Below are 16,925 nucleotides of genomic sequence, written 5' to 3'. Positions count from 1 at the left end.
GCTGACGGCACAGGCTCTGGCTCCTTGCTGGAACCAGATGCGCGTTTGCATCTTTGAAAGTTCGCAACTTGAAGGTTTACTGTAGGGGACTTGCTGTATACGTGTTTTTTTCCCTCTAATTGCCTCCTTCTCCGGACTTGTAATACCACACCTAACTGTCGATCTGTTTATGCTGTTGGGTAAGGTTGAACTTTGGAGAGCCGCAGACCGTTGAAATCGCTAAGGTTTTTTTTTACCCTCTCCCTCAAAGCCAGTTTTACCTCCTTGGAGGCAATATTACCCCCTTTGAGAATGCATAATTTCGGACATGTGAAAGGATTACAGGATGAGAATTCAGGGAAGGCCTGAGTTCATATCCTGCCCTCTGTCCCTTGGGAGCTGCGATGATGCGGCATCAGGGTTCAGCAGATGGACTGAGGTCTAAAAGCCCCAGTTAAATACAGCTTTCTCTATTTGAGAGATTACTTTTTTAAGCTTCAGTTTTCCCTGTAAATGAAGCCAGTAATATGACTACCTGATTTCTAGAGCCAAGAGAACACACACATAAAAGGCTCCCTTTGTAGCCTGGCACAGAGTTAGTGCCCATCATAATTCAGGCACCGCACTGCCAGGACCACTGGTCTGTGGCACAGGGACTGGATGGAATCCCAGCTCTGCCATCTGCCAGCTGGGGGTCCCTGGGCTGGAGTGTGCACCTGTCTGAGCCTTGGTCTCCTTATCTGTAAAATTGTGGTATTTACCAATCTGGTGAATAATTTACTGTGGTTCTTACTGTTTTTATTGTGCTATTATTATCATACTTAATATTTTTATGGCAAGTCTGTATAAAAACTGTCAAAAACCAAAGCTCCCAGACATGACATGACTGGATCTCAGCTTCCTGTCACAGGAGGGAATCAAGCAGAGTCTAGAAGCTCATCTGCTGCGAGTTCTGTAAAGAGAACTGGCCTGTCCAGGAAGGTGAGACTCTCCTTCATCTAGTGCGCGGGTGCCAAACCCCGTCCCACAGGCCACACCCCACCAGGCAGAACGTTTTACACACTGAGTTTTATTGGAAGATGTACTTCACGTCAGCTTCTTTACACGTTGTCTGTGGCTCTGTCGGCACAACCGCAAGCTGAGTAGTTGTGACAGAGACCACGTGGCCCACAAGATCTGAAGTATCTACCGTCTGGCTCTTTAGCGAAGATTGCCGACCCCTGATAGTGGGTTCTGACGTGATGGCTGGGAATCTGAAGTCGCTGCCACTAACTCCTGGGGTGACCCCGGAGAGGGTGTCCCATGGAGTGCTGAGTGGGATGGGTGGGAACCCTCCTGGAGGCCCCTTCCCTTCTGTGTCTCCGTCACCGTCCTGCGTGATCCCCTCCCCCGTCCGTGTGCTACTGCATTACGGGTGCCTTCTCATCTTGTCAGTTTTAGGGGCGACCCATGTATCCTAGAAAGCTCTCCTACCATCCCAGGTCTTGGACGAGGGTTCATGCGCCAAGTGGGACTAGAGAGGACTTTAAAGGTCGGCTGTGAACCTGTGTCCTGCCGTTGCCTCAGCCACGGCACTCTTTGTCCCTGGTGGCGTCCCAGGCAGAGAATGCATCCACTAGGCGCGACCGTCTCGTTTACTGGTATCGACATGCCGGGAATTCCAGCCCAGGGGGGTTCAACTGTGCATTTCCCACAGTGGCTTTCGTTTTGAGTTGATAAAGGGATAAAGTGTAGTGGCCGCAGTGAAATTGGCACTTGCAAAATGTATACACACGTATACACGGTCTGAATATAAATTTGCGTCTGTATAGTTAAACACGTGGAGAAATTCTTCATTTCTGAGTGTCTCTCACATCCTGCAGTGACCCTTGTCCTGGCTGAACTGGATTCACACTTGCGGGAGGGCGTGCAGGGCACGGGGCTTACACGATGTCTGGGGCTTTGCAAGATATGTGGCTGATTAATTGCGATGCTTCTGATACAGCCTCACGCTTCACGGAAGCCTGAAGGAAAGCAGTTGTCAAAGCCGTACGTTCTCCGTGACTTGTTTTGCTGTAAAATGTGTCTGTCTTTGTCCTTTTAATTACACAGGCTCTGGTTTCTTTGCGTTTATCCACATACAAACACAAGCAGAGGCACACAGACACACTCGCCCGTGCCCACTCGTACATACACATGAGTGTACACATGTACCCCTCCCCCCCACCCCCCACACACGTGAGCCTAGACGGGGCGGTCAGCACAGCAAACACCCCTTCCTCCTGCCGCTCACCCTGGAACAGGCGCCGTGCAGCTGCTTAGAAAAATAGAGCTGTATTAAAAATCAGTGCCTTTTGAGTGTCTATCGGCACTTGTGAAATACCTACTCTTATTTTCTGAAGTAGCCAATTTTGCTTGATCCAGTAACAGGCACATAGTGTGTTTTTATTTGCTTGTTTTCAGTAAAGGCTCCTGTTCCTTGCATCAGTCTAACGACCAGGTGTAAGGATAAGTGACCAAAGAGGGGACAGTGATAACTGGTGCTCTTGGAGGGTCCCTGAGGGGGCCAGGCTGGTGGGGACTTCAGCTCCCCTGCAGGGCGGGCCCGGCCTGGGTGTTTCCTGCTGCACCCGCGTCTGCCTTGGGCCCCAGATTCTGCCCTGTGCTCAGGCTAGGCTGCCCACGAGGCACCCATGGGCCAGAGCAGCCTGTGCTGGCAGAGGGAGTGGAAACCTCAGTTACAGGAGGTTGGGATGCAGGGCTGATCACCTCCAGTGACCTCTGCTCGCCTTGACTGAACCCTGCACGGCACGGGGGCGGCGCTGACCCATGAGCCTGGGGCAGGAGAGCAAGGGGAAGCCTGCCTGCTGTGCAGTCTGTGTTATAAGCCACCCATCAAGTGTAAAAACTGTCCCGGGAAACACGTCCCATCCGCCCAGCGTGGGCCTGGGAGACGGGTGGTTACCTCCCCTTCCAGTGGCATCCAGGACACGGTGGCCCGGGAGGTCACACCCTGGCCCCAGCCCACCCAGCCCCCTTCTTTTCACACGTCCTATTCACTTGGGCTTGACTCATGGGGGCCTCATGGGGGCAAGGACACCCCAGGATACGAGGTCAAGCTCTGCCCACAAACCCCACATACGGCCGCCCCTCACAGCCCCTGGGCCCGGGGATTGCATGATCCGCTCTCAGGAGAACAGGTGGGAACCGCTGTACCTCTGGCAGTGGGAGTGGGCTGCTTGGGCGAGGAAGTCCAGAGTGGTTTAGAAGAGCAGCATGGGGTCTGAGTGGGTGTGGTCCCTTGGCCTGTCCTCCCCGCTCTGTTTTCTCTTTGTCTCCTTTTTGTCAGGGAGGCAACAAAATGGGGTTGAAAGAATATGCTTTCTGCAATCCAGCGGGCCTGGGCTGTAAACCCAGCTCTGCTGCCCACCGGCTGCGTGGCGTGCGCAGGAGGCCTCTCCCCCGCGGGCACGCGGCAAAGAGTCCACAGCTATCTGTGGACCCTGAGACCCGAGTTAAGTCTAGGCCCGGTCCCCACGTGCCCACTTCAGAGAAGCCTCAGCCAGAGCGCAGAGAAAGCAGAGCCGCCTTTGGGGGTGCAGCGCAGCGAGCCCCGTGCCCACTCCACGGTCTCAGCCTCCTCCCGGTCCCGGAGGCAAAAATCTTGGCCTAGAAAGTGAAAATAACCAGTTCAGCACTGTTGCTTTGCGTACTGGAACTTAGAGGTAAGATGGACTGCAGCGACCTTGATCCCTTGAGACCAGGCCCCAGACACCAAAGCTGAAGAGGTGCTGGGGTCACAGGGAGATCGGCCCAGGCCGGCTGGAGTCCGCCCCTCCCCCCTCTCCTTGCTCTGCATGAACTTGACACCACAGCCCACCTTCAGGGAGGGATGACCAGAAACACCTCACTAGCATCCCTGGCTCAGCCGCTGAGGATTCCGGTGTCAACAGTCAGCCTCTGCAGCCTTTTCCATCGTCGCTGGGCGGATGAGCAGGGCCTGGCCAGTGGTGTCCAGCGTGATGTCCGTGAGACTGTTGTTGGTTGGAGGCCACAAAGGGCCTTGAGCATAAAAAAAAAGAGGGCCAGGAAACCTGTAGTGAATGTGCAGATCTTTTAAAGTTCTGAGCACTAGAGAATTTTCTTCCTCCTTCCCTCCCTCCCTCCCTCCCTCCCTCCCTCTCCCTCTCTTTTTTTTTTTTCCTCTGTTTTCATCTCAACTTCTGAGGCCCAGCAGTTTGTATCATAGGTCAGTGCTTGGATGTTTAGGCTGATGGACCTTGGCTTGAAGTCCTGTGTTTGCCATTTTCATCTCTTTACTTGCTACTTAACTTCTGTGCTTGGCTTCCTCATCTGTAGAATGGGTGCACTAGTCCCACCTTCTCCTATGAAAATTAAATATGTTAAAGTATGAAAGTGCTTCCAGCAGCGCCTGACACAGAGCAGGTGCCGGGCACTTGTCCTTGAGGAAGCACCTGGGTGCTCTGACTCTCAGTGTCCTTGTCTGAAACATGGGGACGAGAAAACCCACTTGGTGGCCTTGTTACAGCATTTTACTCGTGGGTCCGGGAACTCTTGATGAAATGCTGTCCGTGAGCTGGAAACTGTGACTGCAGGTCAGGGGCGTCTGGGAGTTCGTGGGATAAACATACCCTCTATCTCAGGGGAGAACAAAACCATAGAAAAAGCACTGAAACATAAGTGAAAATTCTAGCAGGAAATTTTAGTAAGTGCCCTCTGTCAGACATAACCAGGGAGGCTAGGAACAAACAAGAGGGGATTTGCTGTAGGCCTGGTGATTTGGGGGCCCTCTGAGGGCACACCAGGAAGAAGGCCTGCAAAGAGAATTCCAGGCAGAGGAAACTTTATGTAAAGGAACGGGATTGGGGTTATATAAAGGAACTGAGAAACCAGGGAGCGTGTGCCCTGGAGCAGATCGGGGAGGGACAGGGTGAGACTGTGGGCAGAGGCCAGCACCTGGATGGAGTCCTGTGTCTGTGGGAAGTGTTAGGAGTTTTATTCTGAGTTGAATGCCAAGCCGTTGAAGACTTTGTTTCGTTTTACGTTTTATAGTGAGACATAGGCAACCTTCCGAAAGCGGGGCGTATCTGAAGTGTCCAGCTTGGTGAATGCTGACACACGGCGTGTACCCTACTGTCCAGAGCACGGTGCTACCTGTTCATGAGTTCCATTCACGGAGCTGTTGGGTGGAGGACGGATGCAACGAGGGGACAGAGAAAGCAGGGGCAGTGGGAGGAGTCCAGGGTGCCCTGGGGCAGAATTTAGATTCTTGTCCTGGGCGCTGCATCCCAGGGCTGAAGGAGTGTGGGGAAGGGGAGGAGGGGGGCTCGGGAGGGGAGGGGCTGGTGCACTATTGAGGTGCTGGCGGCTGCACCCGACCCAGAGCTTGGGGTGAGTCAGGAAGGATGTTGGCAGAAAGGCCCTCGTGGAATCCGCACCCTCAGAATAGTTGATGGGGCGGGGGGAGGGGTGGGGAATTCGTTTGCTGGCTCTTGCCTGTCTCTGCTGGTGAAATTTCATCCCCAGGGCGTTCACTCCTCTGAGTTCTGTGTGGTGGGGAAGCCGGATCCCAGGTCCCAAGAGCCTCGAGAGCCTCCTCTGAGGCGGAAGTGGGTAGCGGAGGTCAGGGACGCTGATGGAGCAGTGGGACGGCAGGAGCAAGCGTGTCCTTGTTTTGAGCTCCTCGTGTTTGCAGTGGCTTCGAGGTCATTAATGAGACCCAGAGAAACAGGGTGGGGTGCAGCTGAGGCCGGTGAGGCTCCGGGTTTAAGGAGACTCACTCTCGAGGTCCTGCGCCCTCCAGGTGGGCAGCTGGGGTGCGGCTCGTTAGGTGTGGGCCTCGGGCCCTTGCTGGCCTTGTCCTCTTCCCAGCCCTGCCGCAGAGCAGAGCGGAGGTTAAGGTGACGACGCCTTACACCACAGAACGGATGAGTGCCACCAGGATCAAGATGGAGAGGGCACGTGAGCTGGAGCCGCAGCCCAGCGGCTGGGCAGGTGGGGTGGGCGGAGCTGAAGAGGCAGGGTGGGCGACCCCCCAAGAATGGGGTCTGAGGGCCGGGGCGGGGTGGGCGGGAGGGCGGCTGGAAGTTAGGGGAAAGTGAGTAGAGTTGAACGGAGGGCCCAGCACGCAGTGGTGCTCTCGTGAGGAGCAGGGGCTGACGGGCTGCCCAGCCAGTTGAGGTGAACTGGGAGGAGAGGAAGCTCCAGCAGCTTCACGCTCCAGGTGTGGCGTCGGCAGGTGAAGCAGAGCCCGGGCCGCAGGTGGGGATCCACAGCCGTGGAGGGGCACAGAGGCAGGTGACCCCCGTGTGCCCACCCCCAGCCGGCCCCTCTTCCGCACACCCCCAGAGGAGGCGGCCGTGTGCAGTGGGCGGCCCGGGGTGGGGCTGGGAGAGGCGTGGGCGGGGCCCCCGTCTGGGGTGTGTGCGCTGGATGTCCCCACCCTTCCTGCAGGCCTCAGCCCCGTGTCCAGTCACAGCTCTGCCTTCACCGCTGGACTTGTCTTGGGGGCGGGGGGAGCCGGGCCACACCGGCTGCCCCTCGTTGCCATCTGGCCGAGACGTCCCAGCAGCCTCCCCCGGGTCCCCGCAGGAACGCAGCCCATGGCCGTTCCAGGAACCCACCTCCACCAGCCCTCGGGCAGAGGGGCCAGGAGCAAAGGAGCATCAGGGCTGGCTAGTTCCACCCCTGTCCAGTGCCCTGGGAACCGGTGAAGAGGTCCCCACCTTGCTGCCTGCTCCCACAGGCGTTCAGGGGCCTGACGCAGTGGACGGCTGAGCTCGGCCCCGCTGCCTCTGGGGGCTCCTGTCCCTGTGGCCTGCCTCGGTCACCGGAGCTCTGATTCTGAGGACACGACCCTGAGTCTGGGCACGGTCTGACCCAGGCCACATGCTGATGGAGAGGATATGGCCGCAAGTAGACAGAATGAATAGCGTCGTATGTTGTTTGCCCATCTCCCGTGAGAAGCACAGACACCACAGGGGCCGGGAATGTGCCTGTGGGGAGACGTGGGGCTCCCTCAGCCAGTCCTGTGCTTTCCTGAGACGGAGGGGAGGGGGGGGTCTGTCCTGGTCACACGCAGGTCAGCACTGCCCCCGGAGCCGCGGCTCCTGAGGCCTCTTCCCGCCGTGGGCTCCCCTTCTCCCTGCGCCTTCCTGGCGGAAGGTCTCAGCTCCTCTCCACGGGCCACGGGAAGTCTCGTCAACCCTTCCGCGCGTTCACGTGATAAATTCCCATTTTGCCACTTACTTGGTTTTATATTTCTCCATCTACTCCGAGCCCACGTAGGAGGAGGGAGGGTTTTGCTTTGCCTTGTTTCCCCTCCCTGCTCAGCAGCCCGCTCCCTGGGGACCCTGCGCCATGGGAGAAAGCCTTGGGGGTGCCCCTCCCCGCTCTGGTCCAGCGGAAGCTCCGGGTTCCTGGGAAGGACGGCAGGCTGGGTTCGGTCCTGGGGTGAGTGGGCAGGAGGAGGACGTGACTGGGTGAGATCACGGCAGCCTTGGGACTGAGTCTGGCGCTGCGTGTGCGTTCTCTTGTCCAGTGCCTGCCAGGACCCTGAAGGGTAGATACTGAGAGTGTGGGTTCAGTTCTAGAATCGAGCAAACAAGCCTCGGAGGGTTGGAAAAGACGGTGCCACGCACAGAAAACACAGGTTCACCCCCACGAGGCCTTTCCTCCTTGGCCATCCACACAGCAGCTGCTGTAGCGCAAAGCGGGGTGATGCTGGAGTGGGACGCGCCTGGGCTTGAGCTCTGGGTCCCTGGTTATGAACTCTGTTACTCGGCAGGCCGGTCTCTTAATCCTGTAATCTGAAACGCTCCCTCCTCTGGACCTCCGCGCCTCCTCTCTGCCCCTCCTGGCCCGCCCGCGTCCCCTTCTCAGCCTCCTTTGCTGGTCGGGTCTCATGTCCCGACATGCAAAGCTGGAGGCTGGGACCTACCCTGGGACCTCTTCTCTCCTCTCTCTCCATCTCTGAACCATCTCTTCCATTCCCAGCGCTTTAAAGGCTGTGTCTACAAAGGAGCAACTCCCACATCAAAAGCCTGGAGCTTTGTTTTGGAGTCTGAAAGCCAGGCTCACAGATCCGGTTGCTTGCTAGGTGTCTAAGAGACATCTCAAACGTGAAGCGTCGGAAACTGGACTTGTGTTTTCTGGTTCCAGATGGGTTCTTCCTGCAGGGTTCCAGATGCTCAGGACAGAACATTCTTTCTTTCTGGGGCACTCCTCACCCATTAGGCCACCAGCCTGCCCACTCTGCTTTCCAGAGAGACCAGGGCCTGAGCACCCCTCCCTGCTTGGCCCCCGCCGCATGGCTCGAAGCCGCCAGTATCCACTGTGGTAGCCTCACCGGTCCATCCTCCTCCACCCCTGCCCGCCAGTGTCAGGCCCCCAGGCCGAGGGGCACCTCCTGCCAGGACCCATCACCCCCCACCCCTCCCGGCCCCGCCCCTGCTGCACCTCATCTCTCTGTCTGCCATTCTGGCCATGTGTCCATGCTCCCTGACCCTCGGGCCCTGGCCTGCACCCCTGATGGGTCACCCTCCTCCCGCTCTCACCTTCTCGCCTGACTCATCCCTCAAATCTCAGTGGAGACACCCTTTGATCCCACTGTTTTCATGCCCCCACTGGCCTCAGTACCTTGCAGGGGTTATAATCACAGAGTTCTTGGAGACATCAAGGCCTTACTTGACCAGTTTCCATCTTGTCTGCTGGACGGCAGCTCCCTGAGCTCCGCGGGCCCCTTAGCGTGTGCCCTGGCTCGGCTCAGCGCCAGGAGCATGGCAGGCAGTCGTCGGACGTGGCGTGAAGGGAAGGGGGTTTGCATTTAGGTGCTTCTCAGACACCAGGTGCCAAAGGTCACTGCTGGGCTGAGCTGGGCCCTGGCAGCTGTTCAGGCTGGCCGAGGGCTCTGCCTACCTCCTGCCGCCCCAGTGCCCCAGGCTCCTTTTGCCAGTCCTACAGGAGGTCCTCGCAGTCTCTGGTGACACCTACTGGTGCTCTGCCCACGGGACAGTCCCCAGGAGGGAAGGAGGTCCAAGTAGCCCGGGACAATCGAAACCACACCCTCTTCGCAGGAGTCTCACTGCCCCTGGCCTGGATCACGGCCCCCTTGTATCCGGGCAGAGCCATCTCTTCCCTGCCCTGAATTACAGACGCAGCCCAGGGTTAAGAGGCTTCCCCTGACCCCCCTCTCCTCCCTCCATGCCCTGGGCTTTGCTGCTGGGCTCGGTCCCCCTCCCCCCTCTGGGCCAGCCGAGCCCCTTCCTCCTCAGGGCTCTGCACTCGCCGGGACCTTCTTCCCTTTGCTCTTCCCAGGCTGCTCGCGCCCTTCTTAGCTCCCGGCCCAGAGCTCACCAAGCCAGGAGGTCTTCCCAGGCCGGCGCACCCCACGCGCATCCTGGCCCCACATCACCGACGTGTCCCCAGCAGCACTGATCACTCGTGGCAGCTGGCTCGCTTCTGTGTCTGTCTGTGTGTTTCCTCGCTGCCCTCTCCTCTGTCTGGCTAGTCACTCCAACAGGGTGGGGCCCCCTCACCTGCGTGTTTACACGTTTGCTACTTATGGCAGGACGTATGGGTCGGGCGCTGTGCAAATACATGTTGGCTGAGTGAGTGAAGGAACGAACAAGCTCGAATTGGGTGCCAGGCGTCAGGCCGTGAATTCCTCACCCACTGGTCCATTTAGTCTTCGGGATGACCTTGGATGGGGAAAAATCCCACAAACTTCTATGCCTGTTTCTGGGTCTGGAAACAGACACAGAAGGAGAAACTGACGTGGGTGGTGGGTGTCTGCAGACTCCAGACCTTGCCCCTCCCCAGCCTTGGGGAGCACTTCCCCCTCTGGCCCTGTCCCCGCTTCACTGTACCCCAGCAGGCAGGCGTGTGCTCGGGCGGGAGGGCGCCCGGTAGCCTCTCCTTCTCACTGTTCTCACGCCGTGCGTGCTCTTCCTGAGACAGAGGATGGGTGGCCCTGCTCTCCCAGACCCGGTGATCCTGCTGTCAGCAGGCCCCGGAGGGGAGGGTTCTTTCTACCAGTATTTTGTCTCTTACCATCAGGCTGCCTCTAAAACACTTAGCCTTCATTCCCCCGTAGACTGGGCACCCTGACCACACCCTCCCTCCAGCCTAAGGGACCTGGGAGGTGGGCATCGACCACTGAGGGGATGTGGGGCCTCTGGGGAGGCAGCAGGTGCCAATTCACTTTGACCTAGAAGGGAAATGCAGGCCGGGAATCTCCAGAAAGTTCTAGAATAGGAGGTGGAGGTGGAACCTGGACCCTGGGTTGTCCTCTTTGTTCCTCACACGGTCCACACCATGGCCCTGGGATGCAGCTAATAACAATTTTCAGGTGTTTTTTTTTGTTTCTGTGTGTGTGTTTTTTTTAACAACGGGGAAAGCTCCTTGTTCACCTGTAAAGAACGGATGTGAATATCTGCCCTGTGAGAGCATTGGCTGAGACCCTGTGTGTGACCTCGAGGCAGTGGAGCTATCCGATGACTGGCTGGTTATTATTATACTCATACCCAGGGTGCTTTCTAATGCTCAGATGTGTGTGTAGAATAGTGGTCCAGCGCCCGATGTCCAAGCCTCACTACCTGGCTTGATTCCTGCCTCTGCCACTTGCTGGCTGTGTGATGTTGGATAAATTACTTAACCTCTCTGAGCTTTGGCTTCCCCATGCATCAGCATGCCCATATTGCAGGGTTGCTGTGAAATCAGAGCACATAACTGTCTAAAGTAGCTGGTAGGTGGTGCACAGGGTAGGTCCAGCACTTCCCTTTTCTTCCTCACCATTTCGCAAATGGGTAGAGAGAGGCCCCGTACTGCCCTTGCTGAGAGCTGCAGGGAGCTCATGACGTGCGCCAGGATTTTAGTGACTCCAAAGAAGTGCTCGTTGCTTGTTATGGTGTCCCTGTGTCCTCGGCCCCCACTAGTGAACCCTCCCAGCGTCTGCAGGTATTTGCTGGCCGTGGCACAGAGCTCTCTCCCATCTGTCCGGCTGTCTGTCCAGCTGTCTGTCTGTCTGTCTCCATGGTGGCTCCCTTGAACATGGGGGCCTGTCCCCCTGACCGGTAGCTCTTGGGTCCAGAAGTGCATATTGAGCCCCACAAGGCCCCCGCCATCCCCCAGACCTCCTGGGGATGTCTGCACCAGCTGTCCTCCGGGGCTCCAGTTCACCTCTGCAAACAGCCCTCATGGCTGCCTGCCAGTCCCTGGCCATCCCGCTGCCCCCTCCCCTAGAGCCTCCTGCTGCCTCAGCAAAGAGGGCCCCAGGGCAAGGCTCAGGCCTACGTTTAAAAAAGAATGACACTATATATACACACTAACAAACGTAAGGTAGATAGCTAGTGGGAAGCAGCCGCATGGCACAGGGATATCAGCTCGGTGCTTTGTGACTGCCTGGAGGGGTGGGATAGGGAGGGTGGGAGGGAGGGAGACGCAAGCGGGAAGAGATATGGGAACATATGTATATGTATAACTGATTCATTTTGTTATGGGGCAGAAACTAACACACCATTGTAAAGCAATTATACCCCAATAAAGATGTTAAAAAGAAAAGAATGACACTGATAACCTGCGAATACTGTACTAGTGAATCATGTTCAGACCTTTAAAACAAATTTGAAAATGCAGAAAGGCAAAAAGGAAATAAAAACCACTTCAAGTTCTGCCCCCCAGAGGTAACCACAGTTAGTTTAAGTGTCATATATGTTCTTCCAGACCGCTGTGTATATACGTCAGTTTGTCGTAGCGAGTAGGAGAGTGCTGGAGTCTTACTGAGCTTGAATTCTGTTTCCACCACTAACTAGGGGTGTGCTTTGAGCAGGTCATCTGAGCTCTCTTAGACTCAGTTTTCTCATCTGAAAAACGGACATGATAACTACACTGACATGTGTCAAACAGGACGCTCGCTGCATACTGGCATCTGTTGGCAGGAACGTGCCTTAGCCGTGCCCTCGGGAGCTGTGAGGCTACAGTGCGTGTGCGCTTAGATTCCTAACTGCTCCCGTCGGGATCTGATTCTTTCTGCTCTTTCTCCTCCGGGTGAGAGAGCTGCCAGGGAGCCAGGCTTGCTCAGCTGGAGAAGATTGGAGAGAGGAGGACGCTCGCTGACTGTCTTGAAACACCTAACCGGCTTTTGTGAAAGACCTGTTCTGGGTTTGGTGCCGGCAGAGGACACACTCTAGGGCAGGGTCTTGCCGTCTGCCCACCCCAGGTTCCCCAGTGCCCTGCCCAGAGCCAGGTGTAAGTGGGCACAAGCAGACGGACCCGATGGGTAGAACTCGGAGAGCACGTGAAACCGCTGGGTGCAGAGCGAGGGGGCCCCTTGTACATGTCAGGGGTGTCCAGAGGCAGAGGGGTGCCTCAGGGAGTGGCGTGCTGGCTGGCTGTCCCTGCAGGCTTTGGAGACAGACTTGGGCGCCTTTGTGCTGTGTGGCCTTGGGCAGGTGACCTTGGAGAGACTGCATGCTGTAGTGGTCCAGAGCCAGAGGCTGGGGCCAGCACTCTGACTTTGCCGTTTGCCAGCTCTGTGGCCTTGGACATCTTGCTGACTTCTGTGTGCCTTTCTTTCTACATCTGCAAACAGCAGCACCTGTCCCGTAAAGCTGTAGCGGGGGTGGTCAGTCAGCGTGCTGATGGATTCGACATGCCTAGCACAAGGTCTGTGCAGAGCAAGCCCTCTGCATCTGTCTCCTGACCAGGCGGTAACTCCATCCCCCGGCAGAGCAGAAACTGTCCACATCATGCACCCAGCGCAGTACCTGGACGTGTGGGCACGCAGTCTTGGAAGCCCTTACAATTCAAATTATTCGTATCGACCCTGGGGCCTTGGGGCCTGGCTCTCCAAAGTGGGGGTGTGTGGACGACTTCCTGGCTGGCCTCGGAGCCGCGGAGGAACTGTGCCGTGAGTCTGCGGGGGGTCTGATTCATCTCTCTCCTCCTCCGCCTCTTCCCCTGCCCACTTGGAATGTCATCATCCCATCTGTGGTTAGCTGCGCTCAGCAGTGACTGCCAGGAGGTGATGGATGGGCAGTGACTCCTTCTTCCCTCGGCGCTCTGCTCCTTGCTTCTCCTGCTGCTGCTCAGCTAGGCCGGGGAACCATCTCCACTCCTCCATTCTAGACACAGGTAGGCCTTTATTCAAACCCAGATACTCCTCCTATCTGGTGAGTTTCTTAACCTCTCTTAGCCTCAGTTCTTAACATCTGTGTAACGGAAACAACGTCTACCTCCTCGAATGGTTGCTGTGGGTAGAATTTCCAGGTGGGTGAACGGCACACAGTAGGCACTCTGTAATCGCCAACACCCGTTTTTCCAGCTGGAGAGACTCTTGGCTGGGAGCCAGGGGACAGCATGACACACCTTCTCTAGACAGGGCCTGGGTGTTCAGCATGAAGCAGAGACCGCCTGGTGCAAACCCTCCTCCCCTGATGCTCAAGCACGTTCTCCCCTTTTGCCATGTGGTAGACTGAGGGCAACTGGAAGCGTTTTTCCCGGGAAAGTGCAGTGAGTTCATGGTGTGTCCCTCTGGGAGCAGCCGCCCTGATGAACCAAGACTCGGCCTCTGTCGAAGGTTTCTGGTGAGAAAGAACTCCTCCTGTGGAAAGGGATCTCGTTGCTCTCCAGAGGTCTAGAATGTTCTGCCTTCCTGGAAGCTGAGAGAATACGAATGGCAGTGGGTGACAGCACATGAACTCCAGGGGAGCAGGGGCTTTGTAATCAGCCATGTCTGTTTTGTTCTCACACTTTCAAGAAGGAAAATCGGCCAACTAAGCAAGAGCTAATTCAGCACAGGTTTTGATTCCTGAGAACTTACCCTTATCCTTAATTCCAGAACTGCTTTTTATGTTGACCCTGAATGATTACCTGTAAATCTGTATTGATTGGATAAGTGAAGGTAATCCAGTTTGTCAGTAGTTTCTTTACCAGGAAAATGAGTTTCTTTTTCTTACGCTTTTCACCTAGGCTTGGGGGTAGCTGGAGTTCCTCTCTCCTCAATTCTAGACAGTCCTGCAGATGTTATGTCCCACGTTTGAAGGAGGAAGAAGGGAAAGTACGCCTGCCAATCCCGTCTACCTATCTGTCCCCTTACATTGGGGAAACCAAAGCTTCTTAAGACACCACGCCTTCTCAACCAAGCACGCTCTGGTATTTATGTCCTTGGCCAGAGCTGGGTCACAGGTCCATCCCTCGCTGGAAGGGTGGCTGGAAAGGTGGGGAACAGAATTACCATAATGGGCTTAGACCAACCAGCCACAGCTTTTCTCCATAGGCGGAAAATGCTGCCATTCTGAATAAAAGTGACGCTCTTTTAGCAAGGAAGGAGTGGGGCATGGGTATTAGGGTGGCACCTAGCAGTGTGTGCGACACCTCAGTGGCAGGAGTCCTGGAGCCTGTGCAATCTTCTCACCTGATTGTCGACATCATGACGCAGCCCACGCCCCAGAGGCGTCCAGGCCGCCGCTCAGCCTTTACTGCTTGGCTCAGGCGGCACTGGTCGTTCTGTTCAGCACAGACTCGAGGCCTGTTCTGTGCCTGGAGCCGTGAAGGCAGTGGACGTACAGCTGGACTGAGGCTCAGCTGGGTGTCCAGACCCACCGGGGAGGCAGCCACGCCAGTCAGTGCCTTCAGCATGGTGCCGCCGGCTCTAGGACACGGGCGCTGCCGGGGGGCCCTTACCCAGGCTAGGGTGAGTGGCAGCAGGGTTGAGGAGGAGGGGCCTGGGAAGCGGGGACACAGGACGTCACGGCAGCGCGGGCGCTTCCTTGAGCGTGCCTGCTCCCAGTCCTCTCACAGCCCACGAGTGCCCTGAAGATAGGGACGGTGTCTTATCCCACTTATGTGTCCCTGGAGCTAGCTCAGTGCCTGGAATGTGTCTGGAGCTCTGTAAGTATTTTAGTTCGAATAAATGAGTTAACGTGGAAATAAATAGATCATTACCCAAGAGGTGGGCGTATCTTGGCCAAAGGGAGGTAGTCACGGGCTGAGAGGGACTTGGGATGCTAACCTCCCTCCCTGCCTAGAGGTGAGCCTCTGGGGCCCCATCTTCCCTGGGGAGCCCGGCTGCAGGGGGTATTTTTTTTTTTTAACATCTTTATTGGGGTATAATTGCTTTACAATGGTGTGTTAGTTTCTGCTTTATAACAAAGTGAATCAGTCATACATAAACATATGTTCCCATATGTCTTTTGGGAGCCATTTGTCCTGACCTACTAAGTCAGCTCTAAATTCCCCCTTGAGGCTTTGGAGTGTATGAGGCTTAGTGATGGCCCCAAAAGGAGATTGGCAGGTGGTTTGGGGACTGATTTCTTAAAGCAGTTTGGGCAAGCGCTAACGTCTTTGAAACGTTTCAGTCTTTTCTGTGGTCGTAGCTTTCGGACTGCCTTTGACCGTCCCGGTTTGGGAGTCAGGGCAGAGACAAGGCTCAGTAGCTTTGCCTGCCCTGAGCTCCAGGTGTCAGCCTCCAGAGGTTTGCTCATAATCAAGGCTAGAACCTTCTGAGTCAACTCATTTTAGATGACGCATGGTCCCAGCCAGTCCCTCTGGCGGCCTGCCAGCCTTAAAGCAATTGGCCGTCACCCGCAGCTGCCGCTGTCCTGGGTGGCGCCGTCTAAATGCTGCGCACTGCTGGCGTCCTCTTGCATATCTGGTTCTAGACAGACAACTCCGTGCCCTTTCCAAAATAACTCCTTCCTTGGGGCTTGTCAGACCTCTGGTGCCTTTGGGATAAACATTAAAAATACCTCCTCCCAAATCAGGGAGGATCTCATTCTTTCCCCTCAGTGCTGATTGGAAAAGGGGCCTCAAACTGGTCCCGCAGTGAAACATTTGTGAAAACGTATGAAAAGAGATTACTGCACGTGGAATTGATGGGATGACAGAACTGCCTAATAACGTGTGATTATTATAATAATGTATATAGTAACCAGATTGCTTCAAGGGCAGGGCAGTATTTGTACTAAGTTGCCTCCGGTGCTACATTTAAGTCCTGTTACGGCTTGATCTTGCTTCGTCCTCCAAGCAGCCCTGCAACAAGTGTGTATTTTGTAAGGTGTCCCACGTCACACGTACTGACACCGACAGAGAGATTAGGAGACCTGCAGTGGACCCAACACTTGGGCCTGGAACCTTAACGTTGACAGTTGGTGCTCTCTCTGGGATTCTTAAAAATTGAAGTATAATTAATTTACAATGTTGTGTTAGTTTCAGGTGTACAGCAGAGTGATTAAGTTACACACACACACACACACACACACATACTCTTTTTCAGATTCTTTTCCATGATAGGTTATTATAAGATATTGAATATAGTTCCCTATGCTATACAGTAGGTCCTTGTTGTTTATCTATTTTATATATGGTAGTTTGTATCTGCTAATCCCAAACTCCTAATTTATCCCTCCCCTATCCTTTCCCCTTTGAAAGAAACCGTAAGTTTCCTTCTGGGAATTTTAGGGCAACTGGAAGAATCCCTTTTCCTTCCAACTTTTTTTTTTAAGTGAGAAATCATGAAGACATTCCGATAAGACATTTACGTAATATCGTATAATAAGGCGTTTATGTAATATCATATAATGAAGTATTTTTCACTGTGTGACTGACTCCATTGCCTTTGTGTAACTGAGCAGTCTTGCTTCTTCTGGGCTTACGCCTGCTTCTGGAATTGCACCTAAAGCTCCCTGGGGCGGCATAACAGACACCTTGTAGGTGGGCCCCCAGCACGTTTCCTGTTTCATCGACACCCTGCTGGCTTGCGATTTTCATCTATAAGCTCCTGCCTTTATGAATGAAGTTCCCTCTGCCTGGATCGCCTTTTGGTCTTTTGTCCATCTGGCTGAGTCTTACTGTTCCTTTAAGGGAAACCTCAAACATCGCCTTTCCAGGAAAGCTTCCCTGACCTCCCCAGGCTGGGCTAGGTGTTGGATCAGAGTCCTTAGTGCCCT

The 16,925-nt window shown here is 55.3% G+C and overlaps 1 protein-coding gene across 1 annotated transcript in view; it reads left to right on the top strand.

Annotated features, from left to right (window-relative positions):
* COL22A1 (collagen type XXII alpha 1 chain) overlaps positions 1-16,925 on the top strand; it is a 237,922-nt gene that overhangs the window by 16,589 nt on the left and 204,408 nt on the right. The gene's annotated exons all lie outside the window — the stretch shown is intronic.

Source organism: Delphinus delphis, chromosome 17 (assembly GCF_949987515.2).
Source record: "Delphinus delphis chromosome 17, mDelDel1.2, whole genome shotgun sequence".
In the NCBI taxonomy this organism is placed as follows: domain Eukaryota; kingdom Metazoa; phylum Chordata; class Mammalia; order Artiodactyla; family Delphinidae; genus Delphinus; species Delphinus delphis.
Note: the sequence above shows the minus strand (reverse complement) of the source record. Positions and strands in the feature narration are given on the sequence as shown.